Here is a 20,253-nt window from a genome sequence, read left to right on the forward strand (position 1 = left end):
TGGCTGCCTTCTGCATGCCCCCCACTGGGGATCAAGCCTGCAACCAGGCATGTGCCCTTGACTGGAATTGAACCCAGGACCCTTCAGTCTGCAGGCCAATGCTCTACCTACAGAGCCAAACCAGCTAGGGCTGTGTGTATTTTTTAAGACTAGTCAGATAAATGCTTCTATGTGCATGAAATATCTTTAAAAGGTTATGGAAGAAGTAGCTCATGCTTGTTGCCTGCAGGAAGATGAATTTCATGGCAGGGAGACAGAGTGGGATCTAAAGATCAAGGAGACCAGAGTGGCATGGGGACAGGGTAGGAGGAAAAGTCAGAGAGGAGAGCCATAGAGCTGGTGTGTGTGTGTGTGTGTGTGTGTGTGTGTGCGCGCGCGCATGCGCGAGCTCGGGGGGGTCATGAAGTTTCAATCGCACTGTACGTGCGCGCCTACATGTGGCATTTTGTGGAAGAGCCACACTCAAGGGGCCAAAGAGCCACATGTGGCTCGTGAGCCGCAATTTGCCAACCACTGACCTAGGGCCTTGTTGCTGTTGGTGAGGACTTTGATTTTTACTTTGCATGAGATGGGGATCCATTGGAAGGTTTTGAGCTGAGGAGCAGCATGACCTGACTTAGGTTTTCAAATGATCCTTCTGGCTGCTATGAGGAGAACAGACTGGGGGCCAGGGTGGAAGCAGAGAAGAGTGAAGAGGCTGCTGCAGTGACAGAGACAGAGAGAGAATGGAGCTAACACCAAGGGGGGTGGGGAAAAGTGGTCAGAGTCCAGACAGGTTTTGATGGGAGGGCCTGCAGGATGTCCTAGCAGAATCCAGTGTGGGGTGTGAGCAAGGAGCCAAGTAGCCATTATGTAATGTTAATGAGAACAGCTAATCTGGGAGTAATGTGCGCTTAGCATGATCCCATTTTTGTTCAAGTAAACAAATAAAACACCCTCTCCTCCTTGTGCATGGATCTCTGTGTAGGCGTTATCTAGAGCTGCTTGACAAAATACCACCGACTGGGTGGCTTAAACATCAGTAATGTATTTTCTCACAGTTCTGGAGGCCGAAAGTTTAACATGAAGATCCTGTCAGGGAGTTTCTGGTGAGACCGCTCTGACCGTGACCACTGCCTTCTCGCTGTGTCCTCACATGGCCTCTTTCCTGTAGGGCTCCATTCTTATGACCTCACTTAACCTTTATTATCTCCAAGTACAGTCACACTGGGGGTTAGGATTTCAACATTTGAATCTGGGGAGAACACAATTCAGTCCCTAATAATGAGTCTAGACAAGGCTGTGAAAGGTGACCCACAAACAGTTAACACTGACCACCTGAAGAACTGTGGGCCAGGTGGGAGTGTCTATGGGACGGTTTCATTGGTTGCAGTGAATACATGTCAATTTAAAAAACTGTTGACAGGGCATTTAATAGAGATTATAAGAGAGAGAGAGAAAACAGCCTTGCTCAGAATTCATTCCTGCCCATATTTTTCAGGCCCCCGCCGGCCTCTGGATCTGAGCTCCTGGCCTGGCCCCTGGTCCACTCCTGGCCTTGGTGGGGAAGCAGGGATGCTCAGGCAGGCTCGGCAATGGTGATGGCGATTAAGAAGCCAAGGAAAAAGTAGGTGGGTATTATTCCCCTCCCTGAATCCAGTGTGGGGCGTCCATGACAAACCCCCTCTCCCACCCGGCAGGCAAGTTGGGTCAGAGTGTCTGAGACGGAAGTGACGGAAGGAAGCCTTTGTGACTTCCAGCCAGTGAAGTCAGCGGAAGCCTTGGGTAACCCGGCCATAACCAGCTTAGGAGAGACAGGGAGACAGGGCTGAGCTATAGCTATGACTCCAGCTAGCACCTTCTGCACGCCCCACCCAGCCCTCCTTAATCCTCTCAAGCTCCACTGAGTCTCCTAGTTGTTTTCCTTGTCAGCCCATTTGGAAAGGAGCGCGCATATATTTTTCACTTCTCTAGACCCCTCCCAACACCACGGAGCTTGCTTCGACTCCGTACCCTCAGACCACCACAGTTGGGGTTCTGAATTGAAGCTCTGCCACGTAGGCACTCAGCCACTGCTCGTCCCCAGCTGATTTTGAGTGGAGATAGAAATCGCCACCTCATCAAGGTGTGGTGGACATTTGGTGAAAGAAGGTGGACGATTTGCCAAATTCTTCCTCTGTCAAATGAGACCTGCTGCGCTAACACAGTCCATCAGCAGGAAAAATATTGTCATCTCCTATCAGGCCCTGCCATGTGCCAGATGTCTTACATGGTATTCTACACACACGGGCTGAGACCAGGATTCATTTTACAGCTGGAAAAAACTAAGGGCAGGGGTCCTCAAACTACGGCCCGCGGGCCACATGCAAATACAAATATTGTATTTGTTCCCGTTTTGTTTTTTTACTTCAAAATAAGATATGTGCAGTGTGCATAGGAATTTGTTCATAGTTTTTTTTTAAAACTATAGTCTGGCCCTCCAACGGTCTGAGGGACAGTGAACTGGCCCCCTGTTTAAAAAGTTTGAGGACCCCTGACTAAGGGTCAGAGAAGAGAGGTGATATGTCGCAGATCACACTGTCAGAAGAGTAGAGCTGGGCCTCAGGCCCCAACTCTCCCACCCCAAGGCCAGTGCTCCTTCACCCCACAACTCACATGATTTAGTTTGTATGATCACCTTAGAAGCACAGACTCCTGGGTAAACATGAGGTGTTGGTATTTCTCTCTAACAGTCCATCCCTGGGCCCAGCATACCCAGGACCGTTCATGAATTCGCCAGATACCTGCTTTTGTGCCCATCTCTGAGTGTGACAGTCCAGCTGCTTGGCTCGGTGGGTGAAGGCCGGTGCAGGCCTTTGCTTCTGTGTCCCAGGTATGCACTGAGGATGCTCCATAGTGAGGAGGGCTGGAGGGCCCCACAGGCAAAGGCTGAGTCCTGGCCACACTCTGGGTGATCTTAGACCAGTCACCCCTTGGGCATTGGCAGCACAGCTGTAAATTAAAGATAGAACTGGTCATGGCTTGGAGTCCTTTCACCTGTAAAGACGTGTGATCCCACAGAAAAGCTGCCTCAGGCTTCCACATGTAGGAGTAGAGGCCTCATAGAGAAGCATCGAGCCTCACGGTTTCTAGAAAGCTCTCCACGAATTCCAGAGATCACAAATCCCTGCCAGGACCCCCCTGTCTACGTAGAGAACATCCAAAATTTTTATAAGAGTTTAATTTGAGCCAACTGATGACATATAATAGGAGTTCATTAAGCACCGGTTGTATAGATGAAGAACTCCATCCACAGCTCAGGCATTTATTGTTGAGTCTACACTCATCTCAGTTTAACACTCGCTCATTGAGAATGTAGTGGGTGCCATGATCGTGCTCAGTGGGCGCCACACACAGAGACCTGCTCCCTCCCTTGCAGGAGCTTGCAGGAGAATGAGCACCTATGTGAGGGGCAAGCATGAGAAAGAAGATGTAGTTCCTCCCTCAAGAAGTTTACCGGCGTGGGAGGAGGGGAGGGAAAAAAGGAACCAGTGAAAAGGAGATTGGAAACACACACAACCCCAAGTACATTTATTGAGTACACAGATAAAACTGAGATTGTTAAACTATTTTCTAGGCCTTAGGTTAGGGAATAATTTATGTCATTCTGCTAATTACATGTTACTTCTGCTTCATGTATGTGCACAGCCTGGGAGCTCTTGCTCCTGGGCACACAGACCAGCTGACAAGCCTTACTGATCCCCTTTCGGCAGCACCTAGGATGGGCTTGTGGCCTCTACAGTGCCTTGCAGGACAGTCTGCCTGCCTCAGCCAGGGGCCTTTTAGCCAGAAGGGCCCAAGAAGTACTGAAGTTGACTTCTCCACCTCCCCAAAATGTAAATAAATAAAAAGGAGTGTTTATTTAAATTCTTTCAATGCAAGAGAACCTGAAAAGCCAGGCCAGGCCTAGTGTTCCTAGAGCATGTCCTCAGTTCTTCAGATTCCCAAGTCCAAATTTCCAAATTCTCTTATTTTCCCAAGTGAGGCCTTAAGTCCTAGATGCTGGCTGGCCTATGGGCAGAAAGCCCCTGGGTCAGGTGTCCACAGCCTGGTGCAATCAGCCTATCCCTAGGCAGGAATCTATAGTATAAAACAAGGCCCCCTCAGGCCAGAGATAAGGACCCCAGAAGAGGACTGGGCCAGGACTGAGAAATTTCATTAGAAGTGTGCCTTTTAGGGCTAAACCCAGGGAAGTTCCAGGCAAACCCAGGTGAGCTGGTCACCAGTACAGCCAACAGCACATCTATTTCATGCCCATATCTCACTCATTCTGAGGAACACATTTCTTTCCATTTAACATCACTGAAATCAGACTGTGTTTTAAATGGGTGGTATCCTCCAAAGGCCGTCAGCTGGGGTTGACGCCGAGTTCTCTGGAGAGGATGCACGCTTGCTGGTCACTTCGGGGGCACTAGCAACCAGACCACTTTAAGTACATTTCCGGTTTGACTTCTCTAGACCAGATGGACAGTGTGAATTCTGACCTCAGATCTGCATGAGGGCAGGGCTGTGGTTCAGATTCCCAGGGGAGGACTGTTTTTCCTCCCTCCACAGAGCGCCAAGGGTGAGACATGCACATTTCCGGCCAGTCTCTTCTTTGGGAAGATTTCTCTCTGGTGTCCCAGCATCAATGTGCAGTCTGCTTCTTTGGCACTTTTCCCCCTTGCTTACATGAAATAGTGGTGCAGCTTACAGTTGATGGTGCCTCCGGCTGGAGAAAGTACAGATAATCAACCCCCCACCACCAGCGTGCGGGCAGAGGGCCATCGTTGGTGTTGGGAGGAGGCACAGTGCTGGAACTCTGGGCTGGATCCAGAAAATACAGAGGCCGTTCTCCCCATCGAGGCCTCTGCCCTCACGAGCCTCACTCTGAGCGTAGGGGTCCCCTTAGAGACCTGGGCAGCCCTGCAACCCACTGAAAATGCTCTTCTTCCCCAGATTCTCCAGAATGGCCCGTGTTTAGAAACACCAATAGCTTTCCCTACAGACACAAAGCCATATGTGTAAAATGGTAAAACCCTCCAAAATGCTGCCCTGTGTAGAAATCCCAAGGAAGCAGAATTGTCATAGAGAAAAGGAGGACGAGGCTGTCTTTAAACTTGGAAACCAGTATCCACGTTCTCCAGCCCCAGGTTTTCCATCACTTCCTAGATATGTGAGGCCTGGTCCCTTTCATCAGTCCATTTCATCAGACATTCCCTGAGGGCCCCTGCATCCAAAGCACCATGAACTCAGCTCCACTCACCCCTCCTCTCTTTCTAGGCCACCGTGGTCTGCCTCTCTGGTATCATATCCCAGCTTCCTGGGCTAAGCTCCTTCCAGTCCAGCCCAGGCAAGGCCAGCACCCTCCTGCTGCACTGAGGCAGCCACTGCAGGGCAGAGGCCGGTGCTGGGTCTCCTGCCCTGGGGGCCGGTGTGCCTGCACCCTGAAAAGGCCTTCCCAGCTCTGCCCAGCCTGCTCGGACTGGGAGTGGGAGTAGGGAGGACCGGATGCCAATTCCAGGCTGACTAAAGGGAAGGAGTATGAGATTTTGAGGAGCACTGAAAGTCCAGTTTGAAAATTAATGAACAGAAACCTCATTTAAAATGGAGTCAGGAGGCTAGAGGAGAGAACTCTTGTACTGCTCAACGCAGACTACCGACCCCACCAGGAAGAGACGGACCTTGCATCTCTGGCAGGGAGTGATACTACCTCAGCAGGAGGAAGAAAAAATCTCTCCTTGCCCAGTACAGCTCAGCCAATGGGAGATTTCCACAGCTCGGCATTTCCACATTCCAAGAGTGGGAGAAGAACTCATTGTGGGAAAGAATCTATCTTTTGTTTTGGAAAGCGTTTTAACAGACCCTTTAGTTAAGCAAAGGTAGGGGGCCCTGAAGCCAGGTTGAAGCCAATAGGTGCTACACTGCTCTGCATTATAAAGTCAATATTCAAGGATTCTTTTTCCTTTGTTGATCCTAGATGTATAGATCAGTAAAATAGAATAGAGAGCCTAGAAATAAATCCTTACTTAAAGGTCAGTTAATCTACAACAAAGGAGGCAGGAATATGCAATGCAGTAAAAATAGTCTCTTCAATAAGTGGTGCTGGCACCCTAGCCGGTTTGGCTCAGTGGATAGAGCATCAGCCTGTGGACTGAAGGGTCCCAGGTTTGATTCTGGTCAAGGGCACATGCCCGGATGGCAGGCTTGATCCCCAGTGGGGGGCATGCAGGAGGCAGCCAATCGACGATTCTCTCTCATCTTTGATGTTTCTGTCTCTCTCTCCCTTTCGCTTCCTCTCTGAAATCAATAAAAATATATTTTAAAAAAATAAGTGATGTTGGCTTAATAACTTCTCTCTAGTGCTGAATACATGGACTAGATGTACCACAGTTTACTTATCCATTCACCTGCTGACGGACATCTTGGTTGCTTCCAAGTTTAGGCAATTAGGAATAAACACGTGTGGGCAGGGAAATGTGTGGGCATAAGTTTCCAGCTCCTTTGGATAAACACCAAGGAGCGCAATGGCTAGACTGAATGGTAAGCGTACATTTGGTTTTCCGAAGTGGCTGTACCCTTTTGCATTCCTACCAGCAGTGAGTGAAAGTTTCTATTGCCCCATGTCCTCACCAGCATTTGGTGTTATCGGCGTCATCTCATTGTTTATCTTGTTGTTTTAAGTCACTAAATTTATCATCATTTGTTATAGCAGAATAGAAAACTAGCATCGTGCAAAGAGGTGACAAGGGACCAGGAGACTCAGTACTGCCATCCACTCACTGTGTTTCCTGGTCGGTTACCTGACTCTTCAGGGCTTCAGCCAGCGGGAGACTAAGCTGGAAGCAGTAATTCCTGCCCTAGCCTTTGCAGGAAGCAGTGAGTCAATTTGGGATATGATGGCTGTCACCATAACACTTACTATGTAGAAACACAGTGAAGCACAGTATTTCTTCACTGTAATAGCACAGTGAATAAAATGGGAAAGGCTGAGGGGTGGTTTTGTGGCTCTGTCAGTACCAGTGCTTTTGGTGGGTTCAACCTCTGAGGAAGCTATCAGCCCATCATGACTCTGCAAGCCCTCGGGCCTCCTACAGGAGCACGCAGGGGCAGGAGCTGGCCCTGTGGGGCACTCAGGCAGGGCATGAGTCAGACCTGGTGTCTACCTGCATGAAATATGGCAAGGTCTTCACCTAGACTTCCGCCCTCAAGTAGGAAATGCTCGAAGGCAAGGCCTTGCTGACATCTGAATTGCACAACTACACTTGAGTTCCCAGCAGACCCTGCCCATTCACTGAAGATATCGAGTGCTCAGCAGAACTTAAGCCAGACACAGACTCATAGGCAGCAGCATTTAATAATCATGCCCTCCAGGTGTTCTCCACTCATGGTTACTAATCCTCCCAAGAACACTGCATTGATATTCACCTTTCACAGAGGTATGCACAGGTTCTAGAACTTGCAGAAGAGCATGCAATTAGTAAGAGGTAGAGCCAAGATATAAACTCAGGTCTGCCTGGCCACAAAGTATCCTGTATCTTGTATACCTCGCTGGAAAGAATCTTAGACTCCAAGGAGTCCTGTCTGACACTTTGTAAATGAAGAAGAGAGGTGAGTTGTCCAAGTTTTCTCAGCTAGTTAGAGCCAGAGTGGGAACTCAGTTTCTTGACTCCTGGTCCATTATTCTTTCTATTAACCTTTGAGGGCAGCTTCCAAGTTTAGGCAATTATGAATAAAGACAGTATTTAACTCTTCCCAGATTTCTTTGGGAAGCTGATACAAACTGTGGATCCTTCCTCTCCTAAAATGAACATTGACACACACTTATTTTGCTTACAATTTTGGGGTGAGTTTATGAACCATCCCCCTCTATCTGTGGACACCCACGTTAAGAGCCCTCGCATTATACCTTCTGCCTCTCTCGAGTGCAGGATTATGAACAGGGTGGGAACCTGAAGATGCTGTATATTAACGAGTCTTGTAAAAGAGAGGGTTGTTTTGCCTATAATCATATATCCTCTGTCTTTCACCTATCTTTATTTTTTATAACAACTTCATTGAGACATAATTCACATACTATATAATAAGCTCTTCTGCTTGCCGAAACCAGTTTGGCTCAGTGGATAGAGCGTCGGCTTGCGGACTGAAAGGTCCCAGGTTCGATTCCGGTCAAGGGCATGTACCTGGGTTGCGGGCACATCCCCGGTAGGAGATGTGCAGGAGGCAGCTGATCGATGTTTCTCTCTCATCGATGTTTCTGGCTCTCTATCTCTTTCCCTTCCTCTCTGTAAAAAATCAATAAAATATATTTAAAAAAAAAAATAAGCTCTTCTGCCACTGTTGCCTCCTCTATACTTCTGGAAAAGGAGAATAATTACACAGCTCCTTGCATCTTAGGATTGCTAAGAAAACCTAAAGGGTCATTTGTATGTGGCAATCTTTAGTGGTTTTGTCATATAGTCATTTCAGGTTTATCCCCTTCCGGGCACATGTTAGGATTATACTTGGTGTCCTTGGAGTCATGTGATCAGTTCCAGGCAATGATTTTCTTTGGCTAATGGTTTTCTTGTACACAGCACAAGTCTAATGTACTGCTTACTCTATAAGCAAACACTTACGTTCTTAAACTTATGGAACCACCCCCACAAGCCTTAAACAAATCAGTTTCAGCACTTGTTCCAGGGTGTCTTTCAGGAGGCCAGCATGTAGCATCTTCGCTTTTTCACATTTCATTGCCTCTGAAATGCTGTCATTGACTAGCTGCTTTTCATTTATCCAAATCAACAACAGTTTTTTTTAACCTCTTCAGTTGCCTGTGATCATTGTTTCTTTTCACAACCTTAGCAACATTAGCTCTCTGGATGGCCTCTTTATGTTTTAAAATTGTACTAATCATCCATTTTACCAGCAACAAAAGCAAACACACATACACACACACACACACAATATCCACAGCACAATTTTCTGAGATGTTAACAGATAAGGCAAGGGTTTAGCTGTAAACTGAATTATACTGGTGCATTCTCACCTTTGTTTGTGGCCTGAGAAAGGGAAGGGATCTTAGATACCAATAGGTCCTGTCTGTCACCTTGTGGCTGTCAAGTTGAGAACTGAAGTTAACCAAGACATTTTTTCCATAAACAACTTGGTCAAGAACCAAATTGTTTGAGATGGGAGACATTAGAGAACTGAGGTTTGACTGTACTGAGATTTATTTCTTTCCTTTTTTATTCTTTTTTGCAGCATAACCCAGCCTATCCTGGCTGATAAGATATATGGATGTGCTTTAAAAACTACAAGCCCTAGCCGGTTTGGCTCAGTGGATAAAGTGATGGCCTGCGGACTGAAGGGTTGCTGGTTCGATTCCGGCTATGCGCACATGCCCGGGTTGCGGGCTTGATCCCCAGTAGGGGCCCTGCAGGAGGCAGCTGATCAATGATTCTCTCTCCTCATTGATGTTTCTATCTCTCCCTCTCCCTTCCTCTCTTAAATCAATAAAGAAATATGTATATGTATATATATTTTTAAAAGCGATATGTTCATACCCAACAAAATAAGATTTTTTAAAAAAGCTACAGGACACTTACAAATATAAAGAATTGTTATTACACCTGATTGTACTCCTACTGCAGCTTTTCCTGACTTTGCCAAAGCCTTCACATTGAGATAGTGTATATTCTGTCCAAGTGGCTAATCAATGTCTTAATGGTTTGCTGTCGGAACAGTAAGGGGCTGTCTGTCACGGCCCCCAGAGTGCAACTTTTAAAAGGGAGGCATTTTAGACTCCTCTGGAGATGGCAGCAGAACTGCCCAGCCATTCATGAAATATCCTTTGCGGTGAAGAACATAGGTTGTTTCATCCTTAAAATACAGTCCAATGAGCATTGACCTATGAACCAGAAGGTCTCAGTTCAATTCCTAGTCACGGCACATGCATCCCCATTTGTGCTAATCATCCATTTTACCAGCAACAAAAGCAAACACACACACACACACACACACACACACACACACACACACACAATATCCACAGCACAATTTTCTGAGATGTTAACAGGTAAGGCAAGGGTTTAGCTGTAAACTGAATTATACTGGTGCATTCTCACCTTTGTTTGTGGCCTGAGAAAGGGAAGGGATCTTAGATACCAATAGGGGATGTGCAATGATTCTCTTTCATCATTGATGTTTCTATTTCTCTGTCCCTCTCCATTCTTCTCTGAAATCAATAAAGAAATATTTTTAAATATGTAACCCCAAATGGAGTTTGGGGTAGTTGCACTATTCATTTTCCCTAATTTCTTCCCCTGTAAACAGCTAAAACACTGTTGATGCAGTCAGCAGCCTGGCAAAGGTTAAAAGAGGCCATCTAGAGACAGTATTTAAGATGCTATACTGGAGAATCAAAATAAGCAATCACAAGAAAGAGAATGATACAGAAGAAAGGTTTGGGGTCAGACAGACCTATAAGGTTCAAGTCTCAATTTAGCCACTTACTGGCAGTTCATTGCATAACCTTTCAGAGCCTCAATCTCTTCACCTACAGTAGCTAGTCTGCAAAGATGCCCTTCCCCCACAATGCACTTTGTCTCTCGCAGTATTTCCATTCTTCTGAAGTTCCCTCCCACATTGAACTGGGCTGTAATAACCAATGGGATGCACCAGAAGTGATGCTAGGTCATAAGGAGCCTTAGCCTCTCAGTGCACTACTTTGGGGAAGCCAGTAGTCATTAAGAAGTCCATCTATGCTGTTCTATGATGCTGGGAGGAAGCCCAACAAGGAGAGGCTGTGTGGAGATACAGATGTTCAGCCCGCTTCCAGCTGTTCTCATCATCTTAACTGAGGCATCAGACACATGAATGAAGAAGCCACTAAGATGTTCCGTCTTGATAACTCCAGCCCCAGCTGCCATCTGATTGCAACTGCATGTGAGACTCCAAGGGAGGACCGCCCAGGGGGACCCAGCCAACCAACAGAAGTCTAAGCATACAATTATAAGTAGTTGTTTTAATCCACCAAAGTTTGGGAGGTGATTTCTATAGATAACCAGAATGTCATCTGAGAAAGGGGAATAATAATACCAAGCGTATATGTGAGAAAAGAGTGAAGATAGAAAAAATATATAATGGAGTCACTTTAACCATGCTGCCAAAATTATTAATATTGCCAAGGTTGAGGCATGAAGAAACAATTCTATTCTTGTTCTAATTAGCCTGGGACTTAAATTTTTAAACTTTCTAATCCTGTGTCAATGCCTGGATATACAGCAGACATCCAGAAAATCCTCGGATTGCCCCCTGAAGGACTCACATGTTAAGACTACCTGGAACTCACTGACATCCATTTTCCAGCCCACCTGACATCTGACTAATGACCATCCTAGACCAATCCTAGGGCTAAGAATGCAGAATTGATTCTTCTCAATGATGTACGTTTACTGTAAGAACTCTTAGCTTTTCCTTCTTCGGAATACTCTGGGTATTGCCTAGTTGTGTTTATCATAACCCTAAGACCCTTGAATAAATCTTTATCATTTATTTCTAGCCAAAGCCCCCAGACTTTTTTTTAGTTTGTTTGATATATGGTTGTGTGACAATTTTCAAAATGCCTAACACAATGGTTTTGTACCTTATAGTAGCTATTTGTAATAATAATTTAAAAAATGGTATGTCTGGCCCAGCCGGTGTGGCTCAGTGATCGAGCGTCGACCTATGAATCAAGAGGTCATCGGTTGATTCCCAATCAGGGCACATGCCCAGGTTGTGGGTTCTATCCCCAGTATGGGGCATGCAGGAGGCAGCCGATCAATGATTCTCTCTCATCATTGGTGTTTCTATCTCTCTCTCCTTCTCCCTTCCTCTCTGAAATCAATTAAAAAATATTTTTTATAAAGGTATGTCTACTGTAGACATACCCAAATTGAGAAACTTTTATAACGGAAAAATAGTGACCCCACAGTGAGGTCACTCTTGTAATACATACAAATGGGACAAAGGAAGAAGCTAGAAATAGGTACAGATGCTGAAAATGGAAGTTATTGCGTGTCATGGCAGAGCAGAGGAGCCATGGGACAACATAAATTTGGAGCCAAAGGTTTGAGACACCTGAGAGAACTCTGAGGTCTCAGGCTTATGTTCCTTGCATATCAATAACAACAAGAGGAAACTAGTATCAGAAAACCAGTGCCATATTTATTTTATTATTCTCTCTGTAAAATATGGCCAATTAATCTTAAAGTCGGTTTCTTTAGTAGATTAATAGAAAAAGCCCTTATAGCCTAAATTAATGTTCTGCTGCTGTGTAATTGAAAAACAAATGAGAAATAACCCTACCGTGGGTCCTCAAGTGACTCGAGTTCAACAAGGAGCCTCTAAGGAGCTGCTCCAGATAAGGTTTACACTTTTAAATGTCAAGGAGATTTGCTCGCCAAGGAGCTTTCCAATTAAAATTCAGATTTTTTTTTTCCAGGGCTAAAAGTCACACTTCATTATACTTGGAGCTTGAGAAATTCCATGAGTAGCAGCTGCTTATCTTGGGAGCTAGGCCGAAAGAAAATGGAACACTTTGTCCCATCACCCATGATACTACAATTTAAATGTCCGTGAGGTGAGTTGATGGGAAAGGACCGGAAGAGAGGGCTGGGAGTTGGCACCCCTGACTATGAGGCCGAGCAGACGGACGGCCTTGAGGTGAAGCAGGAATAGCCCCTTGAATACCTTCTGGGTTCCTCTCTCACATCTCTTACCCCTCCTGCACCATTCCTTTGAATTCATGCTCTGCCCCGTTTATTCCTTATCAAAGCTCTTTTCAGGGTAGAATTTAACAAGCAACCTTCTGCTAAAGAGATGCGATCACCATAGTTTAAAATAAAGATGCTTTCAAGATCTAGGAGATGTTTGAGCCGAGAACAAAGCCTCAAAGTAGAGGGCTCATTTCTCATCTGGGTTTAAAGGTCAGTGACAGATAGAAGAAGAATGTTTTCAGAGGAGCAACTGGTGTCCCTAAAATGGTGGGGTCCCATTCTACCCACAAAGGACCTGTCCTATTCTCACTCTCTCTATTCATAGGGTGCCTAAGCTGGCAGGCGGACATCTCCCAAGGGATCCCGGACTGTGAGAGGGCATAGGCCGGGCTGAGGAACTTCCCCCTACCCCCAGTGCACAAATCTCATGCACTGGGCCTCCAGTAAATGTATATGAGGGTTATTTCTCACCATTACTCTTTCCTCCCTTCTCATCTTCCCCTATCTTGAGATTGTTTTGCTTTGATTTATTTGTTGCTTGAAAAGAGGCTCTTCTTTTAAATACATTCCTTAAATGGAGCATGTAGGTAATTTTTCTGTAACATGTCATATCCACAAACAACTTTCATCCTGAGAGGTGAGACTTGTCAGGCAGGGCTGTGGGTCAAGTTCCTCTCTTTCGGTCGTCATTAGATGTTGTTCACGGTCTTCTACCTTCCAGTGTTGCCGATGACAAGCCTGATGACAGTCTGATTCTCCTTTATAAGTTATTTGTTCTTTTTGTCTGGAAGCTAATAGAAATTTGTCTTTTCCCGGGAGTGGAGGGATTTTACAGAATATGACTAGCTAGTGTGCCTTTTCTCAACCCCAGCCTGGAATTCAGTGAGCCCTTTTAAATTGAAATTCTTTCATCATTTAAATAATTCCTACATTTCCAACAATTCCTTTTCTCCTCCTTCAATTCCTATTTCTCAGGTAAGGTGTCCTGGATCTATCCTCCAAGTCTTTACTAGTATTTATCGCGGCAGAACAGCACGGCCATGAAGAAGCAGAAAATGTGGTTAACGATAGTACTTAATAGCACAGTCACTGAAGCCAGACAACCAGGGACTGAATACCAGCTCTGCCACAGTTGTGTGGCCTTGGAATAGTTCCTCAACCCTCTGGGCCCCAGTTTCTTCAGCTGTAATGTGGGTTGGAGAACAATAGTCGCTAACACATAGAGTTTTGTATGGGTTAAGTATGTTAATATATGTAAGCTTTGATAGTGATGGTTTCCCTCATCTCCTTATAGTTCTATGTGATGGTTTGAGCTTTTCTTTGACTTGATCTTCTAGGTCATTCATTCATTTTTTTCATTTTGCTCATATGTTCTTTGACTTAATCTACTGAGTTTTTTTAATTAGAAAACCATATTTTTAATCCCAGAAAGAGAAAGTTTTAGTGCTGTCATTAAGACTTCTTAAATGCCCTTGGGGTAGATTGTATTGCTGCTCTCAATTATTTGTCACTCTCTATAAGTTGCTTATACATTCCTACCCCATTGACATCATGCTTGGAAGGTGACTTGCTTTAGCCAGTGAAACGTGAGTAGAAGCCCTGTAGTCCACTTCTGAAAAGAAGTTTTAAGAATCTTCATGTGGTTCTGTCATTTCTTTTTCCCTCTTCCATGAGCTTGAACATTCCAGAAAGGGGGCTATTCCTTTAACTTGAGTCCAAAATAGAAAAGGCATGAGGCAGAGCCAAAGCCAACTCATGAGGAGATATAATATGACTGAGATGTAAACCTGTCTTCTCATAAGCCATTGAAATCCTGGGGTTAGTTGTTATCACAGCATCATCTAGCAAGAGCCTACTAATACAACCCACAGTTATTTTTTGTTCTGATTGTTGCACGTATCCTCCAGCAGTTATGCTAGACTCAGAGCCACTTGTTCTGAGTGTTCTCCTAGTTTTCATTCTGCCTAGTTACTGAGTCTCCCTGTGTGCATTATTTTCATTTGCTTACATGGCTCTAGTTACCTTTTGGGCTCAGGTCCAGTCAGCTAAGTTTCCTTAGATGGTGTCAGACCCACAGTCTCTACCTCAGAAGCTAGTAATATACCCATTAGCAAGTTGTAGTCCCCAGTCCAGGCACCAGGTTCAGGCACAAATAGATAGATTTTATATCCCTGTCCTTTTCAACTACAAAGGCTAGTGCTCTCCCAGCCTCACAGGTAAGGAGAAATCAGCTCTCCCATTTAACTTCCGGGGGCCCTGAGAGCAATAGGTCTCCCAGAACCACTCACAAAATCTGGAACCACGATCTCATTGCCTCTGGATTACAATCATTTGCATATATTAGACTGTTTGATATTATCCAAACTCTTTAATACTGTTTCTTCCCTCTTTATTCTTTGTGTTTCATTTTCCATAAATTGACCTATTTTCAAAGTTCACTTTTTTTTGTCCTCAGTTGTGTACAGTCTACTGATAAGCCTGTCAAAGAAATTATTTATCTCAGATATTGTTTTATTTTTAGCATTTCCTTTAGACTCTTTTTGATAGTTTCCACATCATTACTAAAAGCCTCATATGTGTATATATGTTTTCCACCTTTTCCCCTAGATCTTTGAACATATTAATTTTAATTATTTAATGTACCTGTCTAATAGTTCCAAAATCTAGGTCATAACTGAGTCTTGTTCTGTTAATTGCTTTAGCTCTTGACAATGGGTCTCCTTTACTTTTTCTTTCTTTCTTTTTTTCTTTAATGTCTTATAACTTTTTATGAATGCTGAAGATCATGGGTAGAAAAACAGTATATATAACTTACTCCCAGAACCTGGAACACCTCTTCTTCTGTCAAGCCATTATTGGGGGGAGGTCATGAGGGAGACAATGTCAATCTGGTCGGAAGTGATCTGAGTTGAGGTCTTGCTGTTGATATTGTCTCTTCATTGTTCCACAAGCTTCCAATTCATTCAGAGGTAGGTGCTGTTAGTGTGGGAGTTGGCATGCTGGAGGTATTCAAATGCTTCCTCAGTGTTCCCAAGCTTTGAACACCTGCTCTACAGAGAAGATCTGTCCCCATGCTCTTGCCCTTTGTCTAATGTACTAGTAGACTGCTGTTGTTTTGATACTCAATGTTATGTTAGGTTCACCGTCCAGTCTGAGAGCATTCTTGGTTCTCCTGATCCAGGAGATATAATATGACTGAGATGTAAGCCTGTCTTCTCATAAGCCATTGAAATCCTGGGGTTAGTTGTTATCCAGGCTGTCTTAGGCAGAGTCTGTCAGCCTGAGCCTTGAGGGTGGGGCCTTCTTAGACTTTCTGCCCTTTCCCTATCACCATGGCGACCAAACTCTGCCTTGAATCTGTGGCAGATAAAGGGGTTCAGAACATACCTCCCCAAGATGTACCACTTCGGTATGTGAATTATTTTTTGCTGAAGTCAACTGAGACTCTGCAAGCTCACAGAGAAACTTTTACCTCTCCCTTAAAGCATTTAAATTTGGGGCCTTGCTCATACTAAGAGTTATCTCCTACAATAACCCTTTATGACCTAGGGCAGGGCAAATATCTAATTACTGAACATCTGTTCTTGTCATGCAAATCATCTTCCTCCTCTCTGAAGCCCCAAGGTGCTTTGTCTTATCCTTAGCTCAGAATGCCATGTACACCTCATTTTAACTTTCTGTCTCTAAACCTGTCATGTGTGTGGGCTCTCTGACTCTCTCATGTATGTGGGGTTCCCACACATACACATGTAATTAAATTTGGTTATTTTTCTTATTAATCTGTTTCAGGTAGGTTTTTTTGTTTGTGTTTGTGTGTGGAAGGGAGAGGGAGAGAGAGATAGAAACTTCAATGAGAGAAACGTCAATCAACTGCCTCCTGCACGCCCCCTACTGGGGATGGAGCCCACAACCAACCAGGGCTTGTGCCCTGACCCGGAATTCATGGTAATGCTCAAACACTGAGCCACACCTGCAGGTAGTTTTAATTATTAAAATAATGGAAAGAATTTTGAAAGGTAAAAGAAAGTTTCTACCCCCACCCCCAGGTTTGGGTGTAGAAGGGTCTCTCCCCCAGACTTAGCAGAACTCTGCTATATATTGGTGCAACATCTTCAGCCGAAGAGGTTTTCTTATCTCTGCCTTCCTCGGGGGAGGACGGATTTTCGCTTTGATTCTTACCCCAGACACAGTGGATCTTTGCCTGTTTCCAGGAGTGAGAAGTTCCTACTTATCCCCAAAGGCAACCAGATTCTGCTTCTATACCTCCCCCAGTGAAATGTTTGCTGCCCTTTCTCTAAAGGCTTTTATGTGATGATAGAGGGGTCTTTGGAAGTGAGCAGGATTTCTTGCCTATGCCCAAGGGCCAGGCTACCTGCATCACCTTGAATGCTTGCCTCATTAAAAGTGGCACTCTTGGTCTCTTTCCTCTCTCCAGTTTTTCTTGTGAGAACTTAGTGGAGGCCCATGGGAAAGGGCTTGAACATGATTACAGACTCCTCATCTCTCTGGGGTTCCCGGTTATTCTAAACTGGTATGGTAAACCACACTCATACATCAAATTTTAATTCCTTTCTTTTTACCCTCATTGATGGCAACCACTTCTTTCTCAATGTTCTCTACCAAAGACAGGGCCCACATCAAGGCACTTGAGCTGAGCATTCAAACAGCACTCCACACACAAAAGGTTCCTGCATTTTCATTTTTACTGGGTCCCATGGATTACACAGCCAGTCCTGGCCACGGTGAAATAGTTCCTCTGTCCTGTCTCTTCTCAGAGAGGGTTGTCATTCTTTAGAATTCAGTTCATTTTGTTGCCTTGTGACCTTAATTCTCTGATGGGTTTAAAAAAAAAAGTTATGATTTGCAGACTCCAGGGATACCTAATTTGACTGCACTTCACTTTTTAAACAAAAATTTTTAAAGTATATTTTTATTGATTTCAGAAAGGAAGGGAGAGGGAGAGAGAGAGAGAGAGAGAGAAACAGAAATGATGAGAGAGAATCACTGACCGGCTGCCTCCTGCACACCCCCAACTGGCAACCAGGGGCCTATGGCCTGACCAGGAATTGAACTGTAACCTCCTGGTTCATAGGTTTATGTTCAACCACTGAGCCACACAGGCCAGGCCTGATTGCACTTCACAGATGTGGCTTTTACAAACTGAAGGCAAGATCTCCATCAGCAAAAGATTACAACTCGCTTTATTGTGATACTTGCTTTATTGTGCCGGCCTGGAACGGAACCTGCAATATCTCCAAGGCGTGCCTGTATCTGTCTGTTTCTCATTGTTCTGATGGGAGCTATGTACTCTATTCTCTTGTAACCTTCTCCACCCCGAGTAGAAACAGAACTCTTTCTGTCAGAATCTACGGGGGGCCTCAAAGGGAGGTAAGAATATATGTTTGGCTGTAAATCTGTAGAGGATAACAGCCAAGGAATAAGTTGATGATGGACAAGTAATTATCTCTGGATGGTGTGACTCTTTTTTCCCACTTTTAATTTGACTATATTTTCCCAAATTGTTTTTCACAATGAGCAATCATCACTTGATAAAAACAACTAGAACACCAAACTTTGAAGCATCTCTTTTACACAACTGTTCTAAATGACAGTGCAACGATTCCCGAGAGTCCCTTTTCTAGACTCACCAGAGAGAACAGCACATTCAGGGCCCCAGGGGATCCTGTGCAGAAAGTTCACACAGAAAGGAAGACCTCTGCTGTTCCAGGACACAGCTCCTCTGCCCCAGCTCGGCGGCAGGAAGGCCGCTCTCTGGAAGTTTCCTTTCAGAGCCACCACTTCCGCCAGCTGGAGAGGGTCAGGATGTGGCCCTGTTCCTTTGTTCCCATTCAGCCTCGGTGGGAAGGAGCCGGGTGCCAGCCCAGGGGCGGGTGACTGCTCCCTGCTGAGGGACATGCTTTCCGACACTCTGGGAGCTGCCAAGATCTTCGTGAAAACTAAACAGCATGGAGTAAGAAGCCTGGATGGGGAGTCAGAAGTCATACTCCCAGCTCTGCCACTAGGTCTGTCACCTCAAGACAAGTCACCAAGCCACTGTGAGCCTCAGTTTCCCCGTCTGTAAAATAATAATACCAATCATGACCATCTCACAGGGTTTTTTCAGGAGGACCCAATGTGATGACGTAATACAGAGCATTCTGCAGACTGTAAAGAACCATCATCATTCATCTTGGTAAGCAAATTAGGCCTGGGGAATGAGGTGGGGGAAAATAGGCCCCCGTAGTCTGTAAATCTAATATGGGGGTGGCAAATTCGGAGATAATAACAGTATTTCTCTGTTCTCTTGTCTCTTAACCACCCTAACTGCTCCCTCACCCATCGTGGAATCTGTGGTGGGTGTGGTTGCAGGTGCAGGCTGCCCCTGTGATCACAATACTCAAGGGGGCCTCCTTCCTGTCACCTTCTAACACGGCTCAGTGGGCATGTGTGTTGCAGGAAAGCCTTCGTTATGTAAGATCAAGTGGAAGTGATTAGGTACCTGGCAGTGTTTCTCTGCTGGCCCATCACTAATCCTTTCATCGAGGAGGGGCTCCTTACTGACAATGGCTGTGACATCTTCCCAGTCCCTGCCATTGTGTTCAGTACAGAGGCTGCCGAGCTGACCTCTCTAGACGAGGGAGCTCCTCCTTCAAACAATGTGCTCCAGTCCTGGGGCCACAGAAACACACCGTCCCTCTGCAGCTCCTCAGCCGAAAGGGGGGTCCTCGATGGCAGGGCTGAAGGAACAGATAGCTGGATTACCCCACGGGAGCTGTTAAGGGGAGGGCTGGACCAGGGACGGAGTTGGCGCGACTGGCCGGTGGGCGATGGAGAACATTTACAATGGTGCTTCCCTTTAAGTAACTGTTCTTTGTGTCATAGAGCCTGATCACTTGACCATTAATATTTTCTTTCTTTTTTTTTCACATGGCTTTCTTTGATCATAATTTATTCATTCATTTCGAAATGACATGTGTATGAGCATCTGTGAAAATATCTCTTAATTTGAGATCTAAAATATGAATAACTGACATTTACCTATGTTTTCCCCACCTCTTACTTTCATTTTGTATTTATAATTTCCTTCCTTTTGATGCCAAACTTAATTACTGTTTAATTAATGTTAAATTATATTTAATTACGGTAATGTTTAATTAATGTTTAGTTTTAGCTGTTTTTAAAAGGTACTACTTATAGACCGTCTATATTACTCAGCACATATAATAGAATTATATCAGAGGAACTACGCTGCATGCAGTTGTAGTTCAGTTTCCATTGTTGTATAATATCCCACTGTGTGAATATACCAGATAGTTCATCCATTTACCTGTCAGTGAGTATCTGGCATATTTCTGGGTTTGTTTTTTGTTTGTTTATTATTGTGTATGGAGCTGCTAAGAATATTCTTATATGTGTATCCTGATATACATGCCAGATCATAGAGAATGTGAATATTCAATTTTATAGTACAGTCAATATGGTCAAATTTATCAATCTTTTCTCTTTTTGGTTGGTG

The 20,253-nt window shown here is 44.8% G+C and overlaps 1 long non-coding RNA gene across 1 annotated transcript in view; it reads right to left on the reverse strand.

Moving 5' to 3' along the window:
• Positions 1–3,103, reverse strand: part of LOC102431636 — a 12,664-nt gene extending 9,561 nt beyond the window's left edge. The window contains exon 1 of the long non-coding RNA XR_002826887.1: positions 2,763–3,103. This is a non-coding gene — a long non-coding RNA (uncharacterized LOC102431636). The remainder of the gene's footprint in view (positions 1–2,762) is intronic.
• Between the last annotated feature and the right edge of the window lie 17,150 nt (positions 3,104–20,253).

Source organism: Myotis lucifugus, unplaced genomic scaffold (assembly GCF_000147115.1).
Source record: "Myotis lucifugus unplaced genomic scaffold, Myoluc2.0 scaffold_6, whole genome shotgun sequence".
Lineage (NCBI taxonomy): Eukaryota > Metazoa > Chordata > Mammalia > Chiroptera > Vespertilionidae > Myotis > Myotis lucifugus.